The sequence below is a fragment of the Piliocolobus tephrosceles genome, chromosome 17 (genome assembly GCF_002776525.5).
Source record: "Piliocolobus tephrosceles isolate RC106 chromosome 17, ASM277652v3, whole genome shotgun sequence".
NCBI lineage: Eukaryota > Metazoa > Chordata > Mammalia > Primates > Cercopithecidae > Piliocolobus > Piliocolobus tephrosceles.
This window is the reverse complement of record NC_045450.1, coordinates 4,514,592-4,540,301: the sequence shown is the minus strand read 5'-3', so window position 1 is coordinate 4,540,301 and position 25,710 is coordinate 4,514,592. Positions and strand designations below refer to the sequence as shown.

The following is a 25,710-nucleotide window of genomic DNA, read 5'->3' as shown; positions in this document are numbered from 1 at the left end:
TTGTAATCCCAGCTACTTGGGAGGCTGAGGCAGGAGAATCTCTTGAGCCCAGGAGGCAGAGGTTGCAGTGAGCTGAGATCGCGCCATTGCACTCCAGCCTGGGCAACAAGAGAAAAACTCTGTCTCAAAAAAAAAAAAAAAAGTATCAAAATTAAAAAGTTAGGCTGGACGCAGTGACTCGTGCCTGTAATCCCAGCACTTTGGGAGGCCGAGGCGGGTGGATCACCTGAGACTGGGAGTTCAAGACCAGCCTGACCAACATGGAGAAACCCCGTCTCTACTAAAAATACAAAATTAGCCAGATGTGGTGCACATGCACCTGTAATCCCAGCTACTCAGGAGGCTGAGGCAGGAGAACCACTTGAACCTGGGAGGCAGAGGTTGCAGTGAGCCAAAATTGCGCCACTGCACACTTCAGCCTAGGCAATAAGAGTGAAAACCTGTCTCAAAAAAAAAAAAAAAAAAAAAAAAAATTAAAAGTTACCGAAAACAAAGAAAACCTCAAAAACCTTAGGGAAATAAAAAGCTTGGCAAGCAACGCACAGTTCCACCCCTCTGCAAGTGTGCTGACGCCAGTTCATCCTACCTGTGAGAGGCTGGGTGCCTTGTGCAGAGAGCAGCCTACAGGAGTTACCAAAAAAGCAGACTGTCCGTAGCCTACTTAGGACTTTGCTAGGCCGAAGGAAATATTAAGTTGGCCAATCAATTCCCATTGCCTGCTGCAAAGGCTGAGCCTTCATCAGCCAAGGAAATACAGTCCCATAACAAGGGAAGCTCATACTCCATCCCTGGGGGCTTCTGCTCAGGCAATGTAAGGCACAGCCCATTTGGGAAACCTTCTACATGAATAGCAGCACAGTAGCACCAACAACTAACAAAGTAACTCACAATGACAGAACTAGGGCCAAATCAGGCCAAACTGGGCCAAGGAAAAATAACTTATCTACTGAGCATTTTCTGTGTGCTCTACCCAGAAACAGGTATCAAGAACAACAAAGAAGTGTAAGAAATGGTCCTTAAAAGGCTCAAGGCACATATCCTTCCTGAGTTTCCTCTAGATAGCTAGTTACATTTTTGTTATCTTTTAGGATATTAAAATACATGGTTTGCTCACTGAGGCCTTTTTGAACCGTCTCTCTCACCTTTATATTTAGCATCTATATTGGGATTATTTTAGGAAGTCAAGTGATAACTCATGTAGCACAATGCCTACCATGTGGTAAGCACTCAATGAATGTTACATCATGATCATACTTTATTTTGACTGAGGTTTAGTGATGTCTGAGAACACTCAGAAAATAAACATCGGGATGTACAGAAAAATGGAACCTTCTCTTGACTCCAAATCAGAAACACTCTACTCTGCAATAATGCTGATGAACTGTATGATGCACAGCACAGTCTAGAAGAAAGTGAAAGCAGGCGGGTATCACATGGAACAGTACGCAGAGGGCTTCCTGGGGCAGGACCCTCAACACAGACAGGATTTGGGGCAGGAGTTGGGGAGGGCCTCTAGATCAAAGGAATATTATGAACAAAGCCAGAAATGGGTGGTTCACAGAGATAGCATAAGGCTGCCCAGCTGTGTGTCCTCTTATCAAGGGGCCAGAACAGGCACTGCAAGCTGTAGAATAAGCCTCACATGGGCCTTCAGACCTTGATTTATATATACATAAATATATATATATATATAAATATATATATATATATATTTTTTGGTAAAAGAACATCTTTGCTGGCTGGGCGCGGTGGCTCACGCCTGTAATCCCAACACTTTGGGAAGCCAAGGTGCACAGATCACGAGGTCAGGAGTTTGAGACCAGCCACTGGCCAACATGGTAAAACCCTGTCTCTACTAAAAACACAAAAATTAGCCAGGCATGGTGGCACACACTTGTAATCCCAGCTACTCAGGAGGCTGAGGCAAGAGAATCGCTTGAACCTGGGAGGCAGAAGTTGCAGTGAGCGAGATCGAGCCGTTGCACTCCAGCCCGGGAAAAAGAGCGAGAGTCCATCTTAAAAAAAATTTAAAAAGGCCAGGCGTGGTGGCTCACACCTGTAATCCCAGCACTTTGGGAGGCCGAAGCGGACAGATTACCTGAGGTCAGGAGTTTGAGACCAGCCTAGCCAACAAGGTGAAACCCCGTCTCTACTAAAAATACAAAAATCAGCCAGGCATGGTGGCACACGCCTGTAATCCCAGCTACTTGGGAGTCTGACGTAGGAGCATTTCTTGAGCCTGGGAGACAGAGGTTGCAGTGAGTCAAGATCATGCTGCTACACTCCAGCCTGGCCAACAGAGCGAGACTCTGTCTCGATAATAAATAAATAAAATAAAATATTTAAAATAATAATAAATAAATAACAAGAACAGCTTTGCTATACACCCTTGAGGACCCTGAGAGCCAAAATTTGTCTCTGGCTGCTCAGTTCTCAGGCAGCAGAGAAAAAGGTGCTGGGATGAAAACACTGAGCTATCTAGAGGAGGGAGGGGTGCAGTAAAGGGTCCTGGAGCCTCTAGATGGGTGATGGAAGCAAAGGACCAGGCTGAGGGCACACCCCAGGTACCCCAGGACCACAGGTCCCATGCTCCTTACAGGCAAAATGAGGCAAAGACAAGTGCAATCCATGGCCCAGGTCACCAACTGCAGTGACTGGAGTACGCTTCTTGCCATTTGCACCTAATTATCATGCTGCACAACAGTGACAGGGAAGGTGATTAAATCTCATTAACTGTGTTTTACTCAGTAATAACTCCATGCTCTGGGAGAGTATAGTCTTGCTTAATTAAACAAGTCCTTTTGCTTCTCTTAAAAATACAAAAAGGCGCCAGGCGCAGTGGTTCACACCTATAATCCCAGCACTTAGGGAGACCGAGGTGGGCAGATCACCTGAGGTCAGCAATACCAGCCAGGCCAACATGGTGAAAGCCCATCTCTACTAAAAATACAAAAATGAGCCAGGCATGGTGGCGGCACCTGTAATCCCAGCTACTCAGGAGGCTAAGGCAGGAAAATCCCTTGAACCTGGGAGGCGGAGATTGCAGTGAGCCAAGATCATGTCACTGCTGCACTCCAGCCTGGGAAACAGAGCAAGACTGTCAAAAAAAAAAAAAAAAAAAAAAAAAAAACGGGAAGAGAAAGCTGCTTCCTTTGGTACCCACTTGCGCATTTTCTCAGCAGCACTTTACTTGTGTTAGCTCCTCTTCAACCTCACTCCAGTCTGCCAGCTCCTGGTTCTGACATCCCAGCCCGTGGGAAGCCAAACTCTGGACCAGAGCTGTCTTTTCCACTACTATAGCTTCAGGGTCTGGAAAATACTAGATTCTCAATAAATACTTGTTGAGTAAAAACACCCAACTGAAAAAAAAAAAAAAAAAAAAACAGGGTTGAGGGGAGAGGAAGGAAGGAGAACATCTTGTGCACGATGCCAATAATATGCAATTTTGTAAAAACAAGAAAAAGTAATCTGCTGTCCACGACTTCAAATTCTCTAAACTCAAAACAGGTTCTACTGATTTTACTTGGAAGGAAAGCTAACAGGAAGAATACTGAGTCCTCGAGGCGGGCTGAAAGTACCAACTACCATCTGTACAGACCTGGGGGCTGGGGCAGAGGAGGCTCCTGGGAAGGCTCGGTTAGCACATTCAACTCACAGACTGGGGCCAGGGGAGGCGACTTTGTGGCCTAGCCACTGTCCAAGGGAGTGGCCACACAGTGTGGCATTCAGAGGCCACCTTGCAACAGTAGAAACATAATATTTTTTCACTTTCTGAAAAGCTACATGTCCAGACTTAGTCTGGTTGGTTTCTATACTTGAATGCTCTTTTGTTTGCAGGAACCATTGGTATCTCTAGAAAATTGGGGGCCAAATCATAAACGTAGAACCTTTTTAGACTTCAATCTCTAATATCCACAAGAAGCTACATGTTCCCCACCCCCACCCCCACCAAAAAAAAGAAGAAAAAAAGATCCTAAAATATTCCACTCTGGGAAATACACTTCAAGAAATAGTGATAGTAATCGTAATCTGTATCAAAATAATACACAGCCATACTATGATATTAGGAAAAAAACAACACACAGCCTAAGAACAAAGGGCATGACTGCTCAAACAACAGTAAACAACGGAATCCTGGCACAGCCGGGACAAGTTGATAAGCTGTGTTCATGCATGGAAAAGCCTATAAAAACTTTTTTTTTTTTTAAAAAAGGACCCCAAACACTGACTACAACTGTGTGCAAAAGTATACAAGCATACTGATAATGACAAGCGGGAAATTTGGAGAGCTATAAATACTTGTTTTTTGTTGGACTTTTTAGCCAACTGCCTGCTTCTTTTATACGGAGTAACTCAATTCTCTTGGAAAGAAAAAGGGAAGAGGGAGGGGAAGGCAGGGAAAGGAAAAAGGAAACCAAGAGACAGGAACTGGACCAAGCAAACCAGCTAAGATCCCGCACTGTGTTAACTAACTAGTCAATGGAAGCTCCTGGGTCCTCTTTTCTATTACAAATGCTAGAAAGGCCAGTCTGCCCTCTCTCTTTCCCATTTCCAAAAACCTGTGACCCTCTGTTTATAAAATCTACCTCCACTACTCCATAATTCCAGTACTCCTAGCTGTTCACCTGATCAGCTGCTGATTCTCATCCCAACACCTGGGCTAACAGAAGCAGTAACAACGTTCCTATCACAGTTACTTCCAGCAAAAGAGGTTCCTTTAGACCAGCTCAGCAGATCCAGAATGCTGTCCCAAAGCTTTTGCTCCTGCTAGATTGCTTGCACGAGGCACTACTGGGACTTCTGAGACAACAGACAAAGATGTCAAATCCTCCTCCATGGAGACTAAGTCCAACAAATTTCACATCAGGTAACTCAGTGCATTGCTGCCAGGTGGGAATATAATCTAAGGACTATATTATAATTCATTTCCTATATTGTGATACAGAAAGGAACAATAAAGACTTCTTTGCCCTGGAGAAACCTGAACTGAAGGAAGAGAGCAGGTTGCTCAGCTCAGCCAGCACCGAGGGTAAGGAACAGCAGACTGACTCATTCCTTGGAATGAGAACAATTCTGCAGGCTTCTGACTCAATGAAACAGTGACACTCGACAGTGACCAGCTACTGCACTGCATGAGATGCCCATAACGTGAACTTGGGTTGTTATCCCACATGCACAGGGAAGCTAAGTGGCTGCTCAGAGACTTCTGCACTGGGACTCCACCAATGCTCCCTCCCTGCTGAACGCCTTGCAGTTGGGCATCAGGATTCTTACCATCACCCTAGATGGGGGTCCCCTGCCTGCTTCCTAGAAGGCTGTTTGCAGCTCAGAGCTCACTCCTATATAAAACTGCCACCATATTAATATGAGGTGATACTCTTCAGCTTCCACAACGGACTATCATCCTGTCTTCCCAGTAAAACCAAAAGCTTCCTACAAGAGAGATCCAGATTCTGTCAGATTCAGATCAGCGTCCAATATGACTTACAGGCCAGCACCCTGGGGAGCATCCAACCCGTTACAGCTGTTGCAAATACACAGATGGAGTCCTACTGAGAAAGCCAGTTAAACAGAGGGTATGTGTGCCTGTGCCTGTGTGTGTAACAAGAAAATAACAGTTAAATTCTAAAATACCAAGTAAAGTAATATAAATTTTTAATTGGGTCCCATGTCTCTAAATTAGCTGTATGAAATTTGTTTTGACTTCTCTTCAGATCTGACTTGACTCTTCTAAGTTTTTAACTGACAATTATATTTATGGGGTACAGTGTGATGTTTGCACACATGTATACATTGGGGAATAATCAAATCAGGGTTATTAACATATCTATTAGCTCATATACGTATCATTTCTTTGTGGTGAGCACTTTTAAAATCCACTCTTTTAGCAATTTTGAAGTATACAATACTATTATAATATTAACCATATTAACTATAGTCACTATGCTGTAAGACAGATCATCAGACCTTATTTCTCCTAACTGAAACTTTGTACCCTTTAATCAACATCTCCCCTTTCCACACCCACCTTTCCCTTCCCCCAGCCGCTGGTAACCAACATTTCACACTCTCCTTCTATAACTTGGACTTTTTCAGATTTCACATATAAGTGATATTGTGCACCATTCGTCTTTGTTTGGCTTACTTCACTCAGCATAATGTCCTCTAGATGCATCCATGTAGTCACAAATGACAGAATTGCTTCTTGTTTATGGCTGAGTACTATTCCATCGTGCGTAAATACCAGCTTTTAAAAATCCATTAATCTACTGTGTGCTGCGAAGACTAAGTGGGCTAACATGTATGAATGTTTGACAAAAGGTAGCACCACTTCAAATATTGAGCTCTTACTGAGGAAGTCGCTGGTGAGAATGAGCAACTGGATGACTGTTAAACACTGAGAAAGAACAAGAAATCCAGCAAATTCGGGTAGTTCTGGGCAGGTCACACCTGAGGACTTCTAACTCAGACCTCATTCTCCAGTAGTGTCAGGAAACAGGAATATCTGCCCTTTCCAAGGTGAACCATGTGACCACTGCAGGCTAGAATACCCACATTGCAGATGCCACTGGAGATTGGCTGAGCCACATGTTTGGGGCAGCAGACAGAGCTCAATCAGTTCTAATCCAATAAGGCACTAGGTAACAGAGACTTCTCAACACCCTGAAGAAGCCACATCATCTAGAACTATAGTGTCTAAGTTCATAGAATAAATGGCCTGAGGTCTCTCCTCTGAACTCTGGTACTGCCACTCCTCAGGAAATATTATACATAAGCCCTTTCATTTCAATCACTGGGGCAATTCAATCCCACAGTTCATTGAATGGAAGAGTGACTATTAACCTCTTGATAAAAGAGCAAATCCAGGCTGAGTGCAGTGGCTCACACCTATAATCCCGGCACTTTGGGAGGCCAAGGTGGGAGGATCGCCTAAGCCTAGGAGTTTAAGACTAGCCTGGGCAACACAGCCAGACCTTGTCTCTACGAAAAATAAAATAATTAGCCAGGCGTGGTGACAGACACCTGTAGTCCCAACCACTCGGGAAACTGGGGCCAGAGGATCTTTTAACCTCAGGAGTTCAAGGATGCAGTGAGCTATGATCACACCATTGTACTCCAGCCTGGCAAGGGAGTGAGACTCAAAAAAAAAAAAAAAAAGAGCAAGTTAAGACTGAATCCAGCTGGGCGCGGTGGCTCACGTCTGTAATCCCAGAACTTTGGGAGGCCAAGTGGGTAGGTCACCTGAGGTCAGGCATTCAAGACCAGCCTGGCCAACATGGCGAAACCCTATCTCTACTAAAAATATAAAAAATTAGCCAGGTGTGGTGGCGTGTGACTGTAATCCCAGCTACTCGGGAGGCTGAGGCACAAGAATTGCTTGAACCCAGGACTTAGAGGATGCAGTGAGCCGATAGAGCCACTGCACTCCAGCCTGGGCGACACAGCAAGACTGTGTCTCAAAAAAAAAAAAAAAAAAAAAGGTTGGGTGCGATTGGTCACACCTGTAATCCCAGCACTTTGGGAGGCCGAGGCAGGTGGATCTCACGAGGTCAAGAGATTGAGACCATCCTGGTTAACACAGTGAAACCTTGTCTCCACTAAAAATACAAAAAAATTAGTTGGGTGTGGTGGCAGGTGCCTGTAGTCCAAGCTACTCGGGAGGCTGAGGCAGGAGAATGGCGTGAACCTGGGAGGTGAAACTTGGCAGTGAGCCGAGATCACGCCACTGCCCTCCAGCCTGGGCTACAAAGCGAGACTCTGTCTCAAAAAACAAACACAAAAAAAAGACAATGAATCCTGGAAAAGTGGGGACTCGGGACACAAAGCACTTGAGTCAGATTTACTAAGTAAGCATTTGCATGTCTGGGCAAAAAGGAAGGCAAAAGCAAAACAACTGCAAACTAATTTAAAGGCATTAGCCTCTTAAGTAACCTCAAAAACTGACAAGAGACTGGTTGTGGTAGCTCAAGCCTATAATCTCTGTACTTTGGAACGCTGAGGTAGAAGGATCGCTTGTGGCCAGGAGTTCAACACCATCCTGGGCAACAAAGTGAGACCCCCTCCATCTCAAAAAAATATATTGAATAAAGAAAAAACAACTGATAGCAGTTCAAGAAGTCTAAGACTTTTCTTGCAGGCTTTTTTACTGGAGAAGAGAAGTGTGCTCATCTCTAGCCATGTTCAAACACAACTGAGCAAGCAGTGAAGGCAGACACCAAGGACGGAACCTGAAACACTGAAATGAGTTCAAAGAAGGGGCCTGGAATTGACTATTGCTGGGACAAGGATGAGTCCTGATAGAGTCTTCCTATTATAACTGAAATAAGCACAAGACTCGCCCCTATTCCCTGACTGCCACCTCACTTTATATGAGAAGAATGTGTCCCAGGGCTGAGAAGCTGAGGATTCTTTAGTTTCATAGGCAGCACCGGGGCGGGGGGAGGTGGTAAAGCCCTGAGTGAATTCTAAAATGGTTCTGGTGGGATTTTTATAGGGACAGAGCCTAGACTTCAGGCATCCCACAGGGCTGGCTTTAACTGATGAAACCTTGGGTCATCCCTAGGTTACTATCAAGCAAATATTATTCCAACACTGAACAACCTTGAAAGCAGGTGTCCTGTGGATAAGTGGAGTCAGTCATGTTTCCTTTCACACAGGCACAAAAATGTCACCTGTAAGCTTCAGCTGCTATCATAAACAGGAACTGTGAATAGCATTTGGGGGTGGAGGGAAAAAAATTAGGTGATTAAGGTGCACATGCAGAACTGTCATTTTGGGAAACCTGAGAGTGCCATCAGCTCCCAGATGCTTTCCTCTCCACAAGCAGCCTGAAGCATTAGAAGCCATTCCTGGAGGCTGGTTCTGGTAGCTCACACCTATAATCTCTGCACTTTGGGAGGCCGAGGCTGAAGGATCACTTGAGTCCAGGAGTTTGAGACCAGCCTAGGAAACACAGTGAGCCCCCCCTCTACAAAAACATAAAAATAAAATAATTTTTTTTTTTAAAGAAGCCATTCCTGCCTTGGCAGATGACCCTCAAGTTCACCCAAGACAGCACTAGACTATAACTCTGACAGAGCTGGGTATACCAGGCTAAGTCACTTTCAAGCAGTGTCTCATTGGCTCTGAAGAAACTAAGATCAAGAGAATTAACATGGGCAAGGTCACTCAGAGAGCTAATGATCAAGTTGAGACTAAACTTGAGTCATTCTGAATGCAAAGTGACTCCTCCTGTGTCCCTAGCTAATCCTCATTGGTTCCTGCATGTGAGATTAGTATGGTGTCACCACAGACTGCTAGTAACATGGAAACTGAAGTTATGGGCTAGAGGCACTCGTCCCACACTGCATTTATGCATGCAGTAGACAGGTTAAACTACAGCCTGTAATTTGTTGTTTTAGTATGAAAAGTGAGCAAGAGGCCGGGCATGGTGACTCACACCTATAATCCCAGCTCTTTGGGAGGCCGAATTGGGCAGATCACTGGAGGTCAGGAGTTCGAGAGCAGCCTGGCCAACATGGTGAAACCCCATCTCTACTAAAAATACAATTATTAGCCAGACGTGGTGGTGCACGCCTGTAATACCAGCTACACAGGAGGCTGAGGCAGGAGAATCGCTTGAACCCAGGAGGTGGAGGCTACAATGAGCTGAGATCGATCTACTGTACTCCAGCCTGGTCAACAGAGCGAGACTCCGTCTAAAAAAAAAAAAAGAAAAGAAAAGTGAGCAAGATTCTATTATTTCTGAGAAATAAGTGCTCAGGCCCAGCTGAAGATTCAGAAGTTGATGCTGCTTGTCCCCAAAACACTCACCTTGGCTCACTCAGATTACACAACAACCTGAGAAGATTGTTCCCGGGTGAGATCTATTTTTGATGACTAACAGGGCAGGCCGAGGCTGGTTCCAGAGGGGGAGGATGGCATACCCCAATATTCAGTGCCTGAAGAGAGACAATCAGACCTGCCAGACCTTAGTGGACAATGAAGCCAGGGGCTCCAGAGCATCCCTGTACCAAAGGGAGGTCACAATAGGGTCTGCACATCTCTATAGCATCCATTGCTATAGTAACTACAGAGAAATAGACTAAACCGTGTCAAGCATGTATTGAGTGTTTAAAATCTAAGCAGACCTGGCCGGGCGCGGTGGCTCAAGCCTGTAATCCCAGCACTTTGGGAGGCCGAGACGGGTGGATCATGAGGTCAGGAGATCAAGACCATCCTGGCTAATACGGTGAAACCCCGTCTCTACTAAAAAATACAAAAAACTAGCCGGGCGAGGTGGCAGGCGCCTGTGGTCCCAGCTACTCGGGAGGCTGAGGCAGGAGAATGGCGTAAACCCGGGAGGTGGAGCTTGCAGTGAGCTGAGATCCGGCCACTGCACTCCAGCCTGGGCGACAGAGCGAGACTCCGTCTCAAAAAAAAAAAAAAAAAAATCTAAGCAGTCCTATATTTCTGCCTACTGAAATATATTAAATATATTGTGCCTCAGAAATGGTACTGCAACAGAACTTCCTGTAAAATTAGCAACTCTACAGGACAAGCCTTTGGTCAATCGAACAAGGCAGCTCCAGTTTCTCACTCTGGGCCTGCAAGGTATCTTTACACATTTCCACCGGCCTATAGAGTAAGGTATTATTCCTAGGCTTCTTCACAATGACTGCCCAGATTCTGGTGGGGGCTGAAGTTGGGGCAAGGAAACAAGCCCAGGCCAAGAACCAGTAACGCCACATATGGTTGGCTCATCCTACACAGACTGTGCCTATGGTAGGACGGAACTAGCAGCAGCAGCTATTGGACTTGCTCAAAGAAGGATGGTCGGCTTTCCCAGCACTACCAGCAGGCCCTGCCTACACCCTAAGAGTGGTAAGCGAAGTGGAATCTGCTTCCTTCTTACCCTCTGACTCCCTGTCGTAATGCACAAGGCACCAAGAGTTCCTAAAAAAGGAGGTCCTCAACTGTTTTCCTCCCTTAGTATATAGGGCCTGATTTGCACATAAATTACAACGTCCCACAGGAGTAGTCGGGCAGAGTGTCCAGAAAATATATTGCAGATGATGTGAAATTACTAGCAATTAGCTGTAAATGCAGCTCTCTCTTCTACTCTAAACAACTTCTCAGAAAGAGAGCCAACTTACAGGGATAATCTTTAACCCAATCAAACCCAGACCGGTCTTGAACTCCTAGCCCCAACAGTCCTCCCATTTTGGCCTCCCAAAATGCTGTGATTACAGTGATTACAGGTATGAGCCACCATACCCGACCAAACTTGTTTTTTTAAGAGACTCACTTTTTCACGCAGGCTGGAGTACAGTGGTGTGATCATAGCTCACTGCAGGCTGGATTTCCCAGGCTCAAGTGATCCTCCTGCTTCAGCCCCCGAAGTAGCTGGGACCACAGGCACACGCCACCACACCTGGCTAATTTTTGTATTTTTAGTAGAGATGGGGTTTCACCATGTTGTCCAGGCTGGTCTAAAACTCCTAGACTCAAGCAATCTGCCTGCCTCAGCCTCCCAAAGCGCTGGGATTACAAGCGTGAGCCACTGCACCCCGCCCAAACTTATTTTTTTAAAGGCAAAGCATTCATAAACGTCATTGTTAATAACAAATTATTTGGAACACATCTCATAACCACACTTAAAGAGTAGAAAATCTAAGTGACACAGTGATTATTTAGCAAAATGTACACCAGCTTTCTAGGAAAGCTTTCTAGACACTCCACACTCCAGCTCTTCAAAGAAACCTTTCAGGATTGAAGGGAAAAGAAAACAGATCACCATGCATTACTCCGCCCAGTCAATATGTTAAATTTCCACAGTCATGTTTTCTTTTTCTTTTTTTTTGAGATCGAGTCTCGCTCTGTGGCCCAGGCTGCAGTGCAGTGGTGCTCTGCAAGCTCCGCCTCCCGGGTTCATGCCATTCTCCTGCCTCAGCCTCCCGAGTAGCTGGGACTACAGGCGCCCGTCACCATACCCCGCTAATTTTTTGTATTTTTAGTAGAGACGGGGTTTTACCATGTTAGCCAGGATGGTCTCGATCTCCTGGCCTCGTGATCTACCTTCCTCGCTCTCCCAAAGTGCTGGGATTACAGGTGTGAGCCACCAAGCCGGCCCCACAGCCATGTTTTCTACTTTCCTCCCTAGTATGAAATTCCCCGGACACGGCCTCCCATCACAACTGTCACTTGGCTGTAACTCGCTATCTGTATAAATGGCATATGTGACTATTAATTTAGATAAAGATTTAAATATTTGTATTTCTGTATATATTCTATGATAAGACCGAATCCCCCCATCTGAATGCAAGTTTCTAGAAACTGGGTTCAACAAGTGTAATCGCAGGCATCTGCACAGAAGTCCTTTCTGCACAGCACAATACTAATGTGTTCAAAAGACACACGAGGAGCTGGGGCAGTGGACTTGATTTTACAATGATCTCTAGAGACTGAGCCGTAGTAGGCACCCAACAAATGTTAATTAAGATGAGCCTAGCCATGAGAGAATCTACTGGCCACACAGAGGCCAAGAGGCAGCACATGGATGTGGTGAAAGCACAGGCTCTAGAAAGGTACAACCAAGAGCAAACCCTGGTTCTGCCCATCCCAGTTGGGTAGACTTGGGCCAGCTACTTAATTTCTTGGAGTTTCTTTCTTCATCTGTAAAGGACAGTGATAACAATTCCACAAGGCAGGTATGAGAATTAAATGAGATAAATGAGTTATAAAATGGTGACATTATATGGTGCTGATTAATAAACTAAAGAAAACATCCCTTGCAATTTAAAATTAATGGCTGAGCCCAGTGGCTCATGTCTGTAACCCCAGCACTTTGAGAGGCCAAGGCAGGAGGATTGCTTGGGCCTAGGAGTTTGAGACTGGCCTGGGCAACACAGGGAGACCCCATCTCTACAAAAAAAAAAAAAAAAAAAATTTTTTTTAATTAGCTGGTAGACTGACGGGGGTGGAGGGGAGTGGCATGCAGTTGTGGTACCATCTACTTAGGAGGCTCAGGTGGGAAGATCACTTGACCCCAGGAGGTAGAGGTGGCAATGAGCTATGACTGAACCACTGAATTCTGGCTTCCAGCCTGGGCCACAGAGAAACACTGTCTAAAAAAAAAAAAAAAAAAAAAAAAAGAAAAAGAAGGGAAAAGAAAAAAGAAATGTAAAATTAACAAATGTCCCCTAATATTTCCTTTTTCTCCCCACTCCTGGGGTCAAGCAGTTCTTTTTTTTTTTTTTTTAATTATACTTTAAGTTCTAGGGTACATGTGTACAACATGCAGGTTTGTTACATATGTATACATGTGCCATGTTGGTGTGCTGCACCCATTAACTTGTCATTTACATTAGGTATATCTCCTAATGCTATCCCTCCCCACTCCCTCCAGGTTCAAGCAATTCTTGTGCTCCAGCCTCCTGAGTAGCTAGGACTACAGGCCAACACACCCAACTAATTATTGTATTTTTAGTAGAGTCAGGGTATTGCCATGTTGCCCAGGCTGGTCTCAAACTGCTGACCTCAAGTGATCTGCCCGCCTTGGCCTCCCAAAATGTTGGGATTACAAGAAGAGCCACCGCACCCAGACTTTTTTTTTTTGAGACGGAGAGACGAGTCTTGCTCTGCCACCAGGCTGGAGTGCAGTGGCGCAATCTTGGCTCACTGCAATCTCTGCCTCCTGGGTTCAAGCAATTTTCCTGCCTCAGCCTCCCGAGTAGTAGGGATTACAGGCACATGCCACCACACCCAGCTAATTTTTTGTATTTTTAGTAGAGACAGGTTTTCAGCATGTTGGCCAGGATGGTCTCAATCTCTTGACCTCGTGATCCGCCTACATTGGCCTCCCAAAGTGCTGGGATTATAGGCATGAGCCACTGTACCCAGCCTGTATCTAGTGCTATTAGAATGAAAATGGAGATTCTTCATGATGAACCTCAACTCAAAGTCTGTGACCCTCAGTGTAAGCCATTTATTTATTTATTTGTTTTTAGAGACAGGGTTTTGCTCTGTCTGGAGTGTCCCATCTACTTAGGAGACTGTGGTGGTACGATATTAGCTCACTGCAGTCTCTACCTCCTGGGCTCAGGCGATCCTCCTAATTCATCCTTCTAAGTAGCTAGGACTACATGTGCGCACCACTACGCTAATTTTAGAAAGTATTTTGTAGAGATAGGGTCTCAATATATTGCCCAGGCTGGTCTCGAACTCCTAGCCTCAAGGAATCCTCTCACCCTCCCTGTGTTGGGATTACAGTTGTGAGGTACTGCATCTGGCCCCTAGTATAGATTTGATGCTGCCTGTAGGGCTTTTCATGGAGACAGCGATATTTCCATTTCTTCTTTGAAAGTATATGGGGGTGGCCGGGCGCGGTGGCTCAAGCCTGTAATCCCAGCACTTTGGGAGGCCAAGACGGGCGGATCACGAGGTCAGGAGATCGAGACCATCCTGGCAAATATGGTGAAACCCCGTCTCTACTAAAAAATACAAAAAACTAGCCGGGCGACGAGGCGGCCGCCTGTAGTCCCAGCTACTCGGGAGGCTGAGCTTGCAGTGAGCTGAGATCCGGCCACTCCACTCCAGCCTAGGCGGCAGAGCAAGACTCCGTCTCAAAAAAAAAAAAAAAAAAAAAAAAAGAAAGTATATGGGGGTTAGGCACAGTGGCTCACACTTGTAATCTCAGTACTTTGGGAGGCCAAGGCAGGTGGATCACAAGGTCAGGAGTTCAAGACCAGCCTGGCCAATATGGTGAAACCCTATGTCTACTAAAAATACAAAAATTAGATGGATGTGGTGGTGCGTGCCTGTAGTCCTAGCTACTCAGAACCTGGGAGGCAGAGGCTGCAGTGAGCCAAGATCATGCCACTGCACTGCAGCCTGAGCAACAGAGCGAGATTCTATCTCAAAAAAAAAATAATAATAAAAAAAAAAAAAGAAGGAAAGAAAAGAAAGAAAAATCTTGGAATTTCAAGCAAAATATATATATATACTTTTTGAGATAGAGTCTCACTTTGTCACCTAGGCTGGAGTGCAGTGGCAGTCTCGGCCCACTGCAGCCTTGACCTCCTGAGCTCAAGTGATCCTCCCACCTCAGTCCCCCGAGTACCTGGGACGACAGGCATGCAACACCATGCCCAGGTAATTTTTCGGTATTTTTTGTAGAGATGGGGTTTCACCATGTTGCCCAGGCGAGTCTTGAACTCCTGAACTCAACTGATCCAATTGCCTTGGCCTCCCAAAGTGCTAGGATTACAAGAGTGGGCCACAGTACCCGGCCTAGCAAAATAAATTCTGCAAAAGACCTAAGGGAAGATATCGTATTGTTTTAGTTTAACTCCTTCGAGAAGATCCTGAACAAGACTTAGGTGAAGGGTCCTCCAGTAACCAAGAATCAGGGATGGAAGACAGGACACACTTTTGTTTCTTTAGAGTGACTTATAAAAAGTAAAGGTTTAATTAGGTAACTGAAAATTTACTTTGTCCTGTGATAAATCTGATTTGCATTTTCATCTCATGACAACCAATCTCCAATCCAGGGTTTCTCCACTGGGGGCCAACTTGTCCCCCAAGGAACATGTTTGGAGACGTGGCAATGTTTGCAGACATGTTTAGTTGTCACAACTGAAAGATGGGAGTGTGCTACTGACAATAGTGGGTAGAGGTCAGGGACACTGCTCAATGTCCTATAATGCACAGATAGCACACACATGCTTGCATGTGCGCACACACAAACATACCCCACCGCCACAAACGATCCAGCCCAAATTGTCAATAGCACTAACGCTGAGAAACCCTGCTGGACCACAAAAGCAGTGTGCATTCAAAAGCGGACATGAGTCTAATACCTCTCTCATCCCTTCATCAATTTACAGAGACGAGATTGTTAGTCACCTTTATCAAATATCCCTTACATAGATTTCTGAGGTAACTAAATTTCCACCAAAAAAACAGAAGAGGCTATTAGAGGCCGCTTGGCACTGCCCACAAATGACAATGAAAAGGGTTACAGTACCTTCCTGGGAATAGACCTTATTTGTATGTATTTGGATCTCTAGAAGTTAAACATTTAAAACAAACTCAGTAACAAAGCCAGGCAGGCTGAAGCCCCTGACAGAAATGTGTTTATTGACCTCTTTGTGGGATGGAACATAAAACTGGGAGAAATTTCATTATTGTTTATCAGTCTGGTATCTGACTGCTAAGAAAGCTAAGAATCAGGAGAACTCTGCAACTAGCTAGCTGTAGGACTTCCTTGGAGCTCCAATGAGTCATTTCTCAGCGAACTGCAGGGAGGATGGCGTTGAACAGGAAGCAAAGCAGGAAAGGCTGTGGGCCTCCCATACCCTGCTTCAGTCAGAACAGCTCCCCTATTCCTTGCTATTATTTCTTCCAAGAAAAAGATTGTGCTGCTTCTAAAAATAAGATCCAAAAAACAACATTAAGTGATAATATTGTAGGCCTGATATTACATTCAGAGCTACCTAAGTAAGCCTTTTATGATCCATCCTAGCACTTGTATCTTGTTACGGTATGTATCTGTTTATATGTTTGTTTTCCAGATTACAGTTCATTTATCTTGGCCTCCTATTGCCCAACTACACATCAATCAGGGTTTGCTGACTGAATGAATCATTTCCAGAATACAAGGTATTCTCAAAATTGAGGCATTCTCAAAGTGCTGATGACAGAGGGCAATTAAAGGTGAATCTCAGGTATAAGAATAAGGGGCCGGGCGCGGTGGCTCACGCCTGTTAATCCCAGCACTTTGGGAGGCCGAGGTGGGTGGATCACGAGGTCAGGAGATCGAGACCATCCTGGCTAACACGGTGAAACCCATCTCTACTAAAAACACAAAAAATTAGCCAGGCATAGTGGCGGGCACCTGTAATCCCAGCTACTCAGGAGGCTGAGGCAGGAGAATGGCGTGAACCCGGGAGACGGAGTCTACAGTGAGCAGAGATTGCGCCACTGCACTCCAGCCTGGGCGACAGTGTGAGACTGTCTCAAAAAAAAAAAAAAAAGAATAATGGGGCAGGTGTGGTAGCTCACATCTATAATCCCAACATTTTGGGAGGCTGAGACAGGAGGATCACTAAGGCCAGGAGTTCGAGACCAGCCTGGGCAACATATAGAGATCCCTGTTGCTACCTCCCCCCAAAAATTATAAAACTAGCTGGATGAGGCTGGACGCAGTGGCTCACACCTGTAATCCCAGCACTTTGGGAGGCCAAGGCAGGTGGATAGCTTGAGTACAGGAGTTCCAGACTAGCCTGGGCAACATGGCAAAATCCCATCTCTACAAACAATACAAAACTTAGCTGAGCATGGTGGCACACGCCTGTAGTCCCAGCTATCTGGGAGGCTGAGGTAGGAGGATCACTTGACCCTGGGGTTGGAGGCTGCAGTGAGCCAAGATCATGCCACTGTACTCCAGCCTATGTGACAGAGCAGGACTCTGTTTCAAAATTTTTTTAAAGTAAAATAAAATTAGCTGGATATGGTGGTGAGTGCTTGTGGTATCAGCTACTCGTGAGGCTGAGGTGGATCACTTGAGCCCATGACTATGCCACTGCAGAAGGAAGGAAGGAAGAAAGTAAGGGACGAAGGGAGGGAGAAAGGGAGGGAGAAAGGGAGGGAGGATGATGGCTGCCTAATAACTAAACACTTGGTGAAAGATGAGAATGGCCCTGTTGGGGGATCAAGCATTTGACGCTTTGTGCTTGAGTAACTCACTGTTTCATATATGAAGGGAAAATGCTGCATTACACTGGTCTTAAACTGGCTTCCTTACATTCCACAGATATGACTACTGAGAACGTACCTTTTAGATTTTGTTTTATGGTCTCTGAAAGCCTGATTGGTAGCATAACACTGTGTTACTTGCCCCCTCTTTTTTTTTTTTTTTTTTTTTTGAGACGAAGTCTTGCTGTGTCGCCCAGGCTGGAGTGCAGTGGCCAGATCTCAGCTCACTGCAAGCTCCGCCTCCCAGGTTCACGCCATTCTCCTGACTCAGCCTCCCGAGTAGCAGGCTAGTTAGCGCCGAGACTACAGGCGCCCACCACCTCACCTGGCTAGTTTTTTTGTGTTTTTTAGTAGAGACGGGGTTTCACGGTGTTAGCCAGGATGGTCTCCATCTCCTGACCTCGTGATCCACCCGTCTCGGCCTCCCAAAGTGCTGGGATTACAGGTTTGAGCCACTGCGCCCGGGCTCTTGCCCCCCCCCTTTATATAAAGAACTGTATACCAGCCTGGGCAACATGGCAAACACCCTGTCTCTACAAAAAAAACTACAAAAATTAGCTGGGCGTGGTGGCACATGCCTGTCGTCCCAGCTACTCAGGAGTCTGAGGCAGGAGGATTGCTTGAGCCCAGGAGGTGGAGGTTGTACTGAGCCAAAAACGCACCACTGCACTCCAGCCTAGGCGACAGAGTGAGATCCTGTCTCAAAAAAAGAGAGAAATGTACAGGCACACTTTTAACTGTTATGGTGGCAAATGCTTGCCAGCCTGCTCCACTCAATGCATACACAAACCACTGACTCCTTGATGTCTACATCTGTGAAAAAACATCCAGTGTCCCCCAAGTTGTCCTTAGAGTCTGGGTTTCATAGCAGCAGCAAGGTCTCTTCATGTTGTTCTCTAGGGAAGGGGTCAGCCACAAAAAGGCAACAGTTATACAACTTTGTAACAAGCCCACATCCTGTATCTATGCACATTTTGGAGGAAACACCAAGGCCTTAAGTTATCATTATTGCAAAGGAAAACGCTAGTTATCATAATTTACTGAAAAAAAAAGAAAAAAGAAAAAATCAAAAATCCCAGCAGTTTGCTGTAAAAACTGAGTAACTTCCTTTTACAATCTTCTCCAATGGGGCAGCACCCACAACTATACATATTAAAGTGAAGTTTAATGTCCAAGAGTTTAATTCCTTTAATTCCCAAGAGTTCCCAGAACTGGTCAAACATCATTATCTCCATTAATCATTATTCAGAGGAAATTCAAATAGCCCAGAACGTCAACTACTGACTGAGGACATGATCAGGCAACAGTGAATGAACAGCTTCAGAAAAAAGCAGACAAAATGGAAAAGACAGCTGTCCAACAGCTCAGGCATTCTCCAAGCCCGTGAGAGGTATACTCAAGCCTTTTTTTTTTTTTTTTTTTGAGATGGAGTTTCGCTGTTGTTGCAGCAAAATAATAGAGTGCAATGGCGCAATCTTGGCTTGCTGCAACCTCCGCCTCCTGGGTTCAAGCGATTCTCCTGCCTCAGCCTACTAAGTAGCTGGGACTACAGGCATGCACCACCACATCCAGCTAATTTTGTATTTTTAGTAGACACAAGGTTTCTCCATGTTGGTCAGGCTGGTCTCGAACTCCCAACCTCAGGTGATCCACCCGCCTCGGCCTCCCAAAGTACTGGGATTACAGGTATGAACCACCGTGCCTGGCCACATCTGGCTAATTTTGTATTTTTAGAGGTCAGGCTGGTCTCAAACTCCTGATCTCAGGTGATCCACCCACCTTGGCCTCCCAAAGTGCTGGGATTACAGACATGAGCCACTGTGCCCAAACTTTTTTTTTTTTTGAGACAAGGTCTTGCTGTGTTGCTCAGGCTGAAGTGCAGTGGCTCAATCATAGCTCACTGCAGCCTCAACTCCTGGGCTCAGGTGATACTTCCGACTTAGCCTCTGGAGCAGCTGGGACTACAGGCATTCACTACCACATCTAGCTAATTAAAAATTTTTTTGTAGAGACAAGGTCTCACTATGTTGCCCAGATTGGTCTCGAACTCCTGGGCTCAAGCGATCTCTCTTTGGCCTCCCAAAGTACTGGGATTACAGTCGTGGGCCATGATGCCCAGCCTCAAGCCTTTTCTCAAACAAAACCCTATACACATGGCCAATACATAAAGGAAATAAGAGAGCTTCCATCCTTAAAAATGAGGAGAGAAAGAGAAAGGAGGGCCAAAAGGGACTGAGCTCAGCTCCTCAGTCGCCTCAGGACCTCGAGCTTGGCTTACTTTGCTCAGCTATGGTCTAGGAGACAAAAGATACTCAATTAAACATTTGCTGGCTACCATTTCCCACTACCTGTGCTAAGTGACCAGTGGCTCTGGGCACGGTCTCTTATTATAGGCCTGTATGCCCAAATCAGCAGTGGGAAGCTGGGCCTGGATTAGCCATTGTTCCCAGACCTGACCTGCCCAGAGCTTTCTGGCTACTGGGCCAGAGCTCCATCTACTCTTCCACACATCATTTCCAGTTGCCCACTAGCTCCTTGAAAACTTCATGACCTTCCAAAAAACCATGTAGTTTCTGTGTCTTCAACTCACCTCATCCCCAGCATTGGTACTGAGCTCTAACCCTGTATTAGGGACAGGCATATCCTCTAATCAGCTGTCCTTGACTAAAGGCAGACTTTGAGCTCTAAACACTTCTGCCTCACCCACACCAGCCAGTTAAGTTGCTGCGGCCTCAGCAGTCCTCTCCTAGGAACCAGATTAGACCGCTGCTAACACATGGGGACACGCTGTCCTTTGGACAAGTACTCAGGCAAGTCCCTTGACAGTTGGTGTTTGGTAAAAGGCTGTCTGTTTACAAAGGAATGTCCCAAGGTTTCTGTCTTTAATCTACTCAAATACTTTTTTCGAACACAATGTGTGTTCGAAGACACAAATTGAGAGATGTGTACTTCTGAAGATGGGAAGAAAGGGTATTTGTCAGAACAATCCTTATCCTTTTTTTTTTTTTTTTGAGACGGAGTCTTGCTCTGTCGCCCAGGCTGGAGTGCAGTGGTGTGATCTCGGCTCACTGCAAGCTCCGCCTCCTGGGTTCACACCATTCTCTTGCCTCAGCCTCCCAAGTAGCTGGGACCACAGGCGCCCGCCACCTCACCTGGCTAATTTTTTGTATTTTTAGTAGAGGCGGGGTTTCACACTGTTAGCCAGGATGGTCTCGATCTCCTGATCTCGTGATCCGCCCACCTCGGCCTCCCAAAGTGCTGGGATTATAGGCATGAGCCACCGCGCCCGGCCCCTTATCCTGTTTTTGGTTGCAAATCCCTTTCAGAATCAGAGCAAGGCTTCAGATTCTCTCTCCAGGACAATATTATAGTTTTAAAACGTTGCCTGTGGCCAGGCATGGTGGCTCACGCCTGTAATCCCAGCACTTTGGGAGGCCAAGGTGGGTGGATCACCCGAGGTCAGGAGTTCGAGCCCAGCCTGGCCAACATGGAGAAACCCCGTCGCTAACAAAAATACAGAAATTAGCTGGGCATGGTGGTGGCAGGCACCTTAATCCCAGCTACTTGGTAGGCAGAGACAGGAGAATCGTTTGAACCCAGGCGGCAGAGGTTGCAGTGAGCCGAGATTGAGTCATTGCACTCAAGCCTGAGGGACAAGAGCGAGACTTCTCTCAAAAACAAAAATAAAAACAAAAACAAAAAAAATCAATCCCTGTTCTAAAAGGAGTCTATCAGTGACATTCTCTTTTTATGGGTAAAGTTTTCAGTAAGACCCTGAGTGCTCTAAGAAAGGTTTCTTCTTTCTTTGGCCTCCTTCCTTCTCTTCTCTTCCTACTCTATCTTAGCGGGTTCAGTGCAAGTTCTCCCGTTTTCTCAATTTCTCCACTCTACCTTCCCCGGCCTCTCAAAACTCTCATAAACCTTACAAAGTGATTTCACTGTTTTGTGTCTTCCCAAAGTTACTACCAGCTCCTAGTAAACAAAGACTGTGCTTGGTTTGCTGTTGTATTTGCACATCCCCTCAATGCCAATACTCTGCACACCTTAGAGGCTCAATACAGTACAATCAGCCCTACATATCCATGGGCTCTGCATTTGTGGATTCAACCAACCTCAGATTAAAAATATTCACAAAAAGGCCTGGCATGGTGGCTCACGCCTGTAATCATAGCACTTTGAGAGGTGGAAGTGGGTGAATCACTTAAGGTCAGGAGTTCAAGACCAGCCTAGCCAACATGATGAAACCTCATAATCTGCTAAAAATATAAAAATTAGACGGGGGTTGTGGCAGGCACCTGTAATCCCAGATACTTGGGAGGCTAGGGCAAGAGAATCGCTTGAACCCAGGAGGCGGAGGTTGCAGTGAACCAAGACTGCACCATTGCACTCCAGCCTGGGTGACAGAGCGAAATGCCGACTCAATCAACCAATCAATCTTCGGGGTAGGGGAGGGGAAACAAGATGGCTGCATCTGTACTACACATGTACAGACTTTTTTTCTTGTCATGATCACCTAAACAATACAGTATAACAACTATTTACATAGCACTGTATTAGGTATTATAAATACGGATGATTTAAACAATACAAAAGATATGTATAATTTATATGCTAATTCTATACACCATTTTATATAAGAAACTTGAGCTGGGAATGGTGGCTCATGCCTGTAATTCCAGCACTTTGGGAGGCCGAGGCAGGCAGATCACCTGAAGTCAGGAGTTCGAGACCAGCCTGGCCACCATGGTGAAACCTCATCTCTACTAAAAATACAAAAATTAGACAGGCGTGGTGGTGCACACCTATAATCCCAGCTACTCCGGAGGCTGAGGCAGGAGAATCATTTGAACCCGGGAGGTGGAGGTTGCAGTGAGCCAAAATCGCACCACTGCACTCCAGCCTGGGTGACAGTGCAAGACTCCATCTCAAAAAAAAAAAAAAAAAAAAGAAACTTGAGCATCCTGGATCTTGGTACCCTTGAGGGGTCCTGGAACCAATCTCCACAGATACTGAGGGATGACTATATATACCTGTCAAATGGCCTCATATTACTGTTTCTTGATCCTTTTACCTTTAGATATTTGGACTTCAATGTGTTGCCTCCTTTAAAATTTGGGCATATAGGCCGGGTGCAGTGGCTCAAGCCTGTAATCCCAGCACTTTGGGAGGCTGAGATGGGCGGATCACGAGGTCAGGAGATCGAGACCATCCTGGCTAACACGGTGAAACCCCATCTCTACTAAAACATACAAAAAACTAGCCAGGTGTGGTAGCGGGTGCCTACAGTCCCAGCTACTCAGGAGGCTGAGGCAGGAGAATGGCATAAACCCGTGAGGCGGAGCTTGCAGTGAGCTGAGATCTGGCCACTGCACTCCAGCCTGGGCAACAGAGGGAGACCCCGTCTCAAAAAAAAAATTGGGGCATATGAGGCCCGGCACCGTGGCTCACACCTGTAATCCCAGCACTTTGGGAGGCTGAGGTGGGCGGACCACTTGAGGTCAGGAGTTCGAGACCAGCCTGGTTAATATGGTGAAACCTCGTCTCTACTAAAAACGCAAAAATTAGCCAGGTATAGTGGCGCACATCTGTAGTCCCAGCTACTCGGGAGGCTGAGGCAGGAGAATCGCTTGAGCCCGGGAAGCAGAGGTTGCAGTGAGCTGAGATAGCGCCACTGCACTCCAGCCTGGGTGTCGCAGCAAGACTCCATCTCAAAAAACAAACACACAAAAAGATGTATAGCTATATTTCATCTGCACCCTAAGTTCCTAGCACAAAGCTCCTAAAACTTTTGGAGATGGGGGGCACTAAGAGAACCTTTCGTTCTGATATTGGTCTTCAACCCCAGTTCCTGACACAGAGCTTCTAAAACTTTTGTAATTTCCTAAATCCCTTGGAATTTCCTGGGTAATAGGAGCATCTTGTTTTGTTTTGTTTGAGACAGAGTCTCATTCTGTCACCCAGGCTGTAGTGCAGTGGCACGATATTGGCTCACTGCAACCTCTACCGCCCAGGTTCACGCGATTCTCCTGCCTCAGCCTCCTGAGTAGCTGGGATTACAGGTGCACACCACCACACCCAGCTAATTTTTTGTGTATTTTTAGTAGAGACAGGGTTTCACTATTTTGGCCAGACTGGTCTCGAACTCCTGACCTCATGATCTGCCTCCCAAAGTGCTGGGATTACAGGTATGAGCCACTGCACCCAGCTGGTAACAGGAGCATCTTTTGTTGTAAGTAAGTAACTCTTGGTGGGCTCCTAGATAGCCTTGGGATAGGGGCTGATTGCCTGGGGAACCAACTATGTGATTAGAGGGTGGGAACTTTCAGCGCTACCCACTTAATCTCAGGGGAGGGGAGAAGGTCTAAAGGTTGAATTGATCACCAATGGCCAATAATGTATTCAATTATGCCTTTGTAATGAAGCCTCCATAAACACACACACACACACACACACCCAGGGTTTGCATTAGCTTCAGGATAGCTGACTACATGAAAGTTCCAGAGAGGGCGTAGAAGCTCCATGCCCCTTCCTACATGCGTCACCCTATACATCTCTTCCATCTAGCTATTTATCTGTATCCTTTTTTCTTTTTTTCCACTCTGTTGCCCAGGCTGGATGGAGTGCAGTGGTGTGATCTCAATTCACTGCAACCTCCGTCCCCCAGGTCCAAGTAATTTTTCTGCCTCAGCCTCCCTAGTGGCTGGGATTACAGGCATGCACCACCACGCCTAGCTAATTTTTTTGTATTTTTAGTAGAGATGGGGTTTCACCATGTTGGTCAGGCTGGTCTCAAAGTCCTGACCTCAGGTGATCTGCCCTCCTTGGCCTCCCAAAGTGCTGGGATTACAGGCATGAACCAGCACACCCAGCCATCTGTATCCTTCTTAATATCCTTTAAAGTAAATGGGTAAATATAAGTGAAGTGTTTTCCTGAGTTCTGTGAGCCACTCTAGCAGATTAATCAAACCCGAGGAGGGACTGTCAGAACTCTCAATTTATAGTGGTAGGTCAGAAGAACAGGTGACAATTTACTACTTGTGATTAGCGCCTCAAGTTGGGACAGTTTTGTGGGACTGAGCCCTCAACCGGTGGGATCTGACACTATCTCCAGATAGAGTGTGTCAGAATTTAACTGACTTAGAGGACACCCTGCTGAAGTGTCTACTAGAGAACTGCTTGGTGTATGGGGAAACAACTCCCATATATCTGGTGTCAGAAGTGTTGTGTTGAGTGACTGTGGGAATAGAGTAGGAAAAACACTTTGGGTTTTTTGCCTGTCTCAAATAACTAGAAGAGCCACAAGCGAAGACAGAAAAGCATAACCTACAGCAGCTAGTTTCTCACCACAGCACATTTTTCCCTTTCTGGGTCCACTTGCCTTTTTATAAACACAAAAAGTCTTACAAAGCAGGACAAATGTGACACTGAGCTCAGACATTTGAACATTGTGCTAGAGGAATGGAGTTTTTAAAGTTATATTCTAATAAGTGGAATACCTGCTATTACCAAGCAGACCGAAGGCCTGACTTTCCCTGTGCCCTTCCTACATAAAAAGAAGGGAGTAAATATTTAATGTCTTCTAGGTAGACGTTAGAGGACCACCCAGGCCACACTTCACTAAGTTTGCTTTTTCATCTGCCTTCAAACACTACTATTCACACTCAGCTTTACTCATTTATTCCTTCCCTTCTCCCTCCTGCCCTCCTCCAGACTGCCACAGAGATAGTTCAAGGTGACAACAGCTCCTCTGTAGCAGCACATAGTGGTCCTGCCAGAGACAACAGCAGATCAAGTAACTACTGAAGATGATGGCTACACTTGGACAGGTGACATTACATTATCATCAACAAATATTTATCACCTTCTTCAGTATTGTGACTACAAAGAAGGATAAGACCTTCTGCGCGTTAAGTACCTTTCAATCTAAAGACTTAGGTGGAAAAATAAAAAGATAACATAAGGTGTACCATTTTA

General features: G+C 45.7%; 1 protein-coding gene across 3 annotated transcripts in view; it reads right to left on the bottom strand.

Moving 5' to 3' along the window:
* HMOX2 (heme oxygenase 2) overlaps positions 1–25,710 on the bottom strand; it is a 37,216-nt gene that overhangs the window by 5,731 nt on the left and 5,775 nt on the right. The window contains exon 1 of one of the 3 annotated variants that reach the window (XM_023225784.1): positions 5,489–5,508. The exons of the other annotated variants lie outside the window; for them this stretch is intronic. The gene's annotated coding sequence lies outside the window, so the exon portion shown is untranslated. Of the gene's footprint in view, positions 1–5,488; positions 5,509–25,710 lie in introns of those variants that run through there. 3 annotated transcript variants of the gene reach the window in all.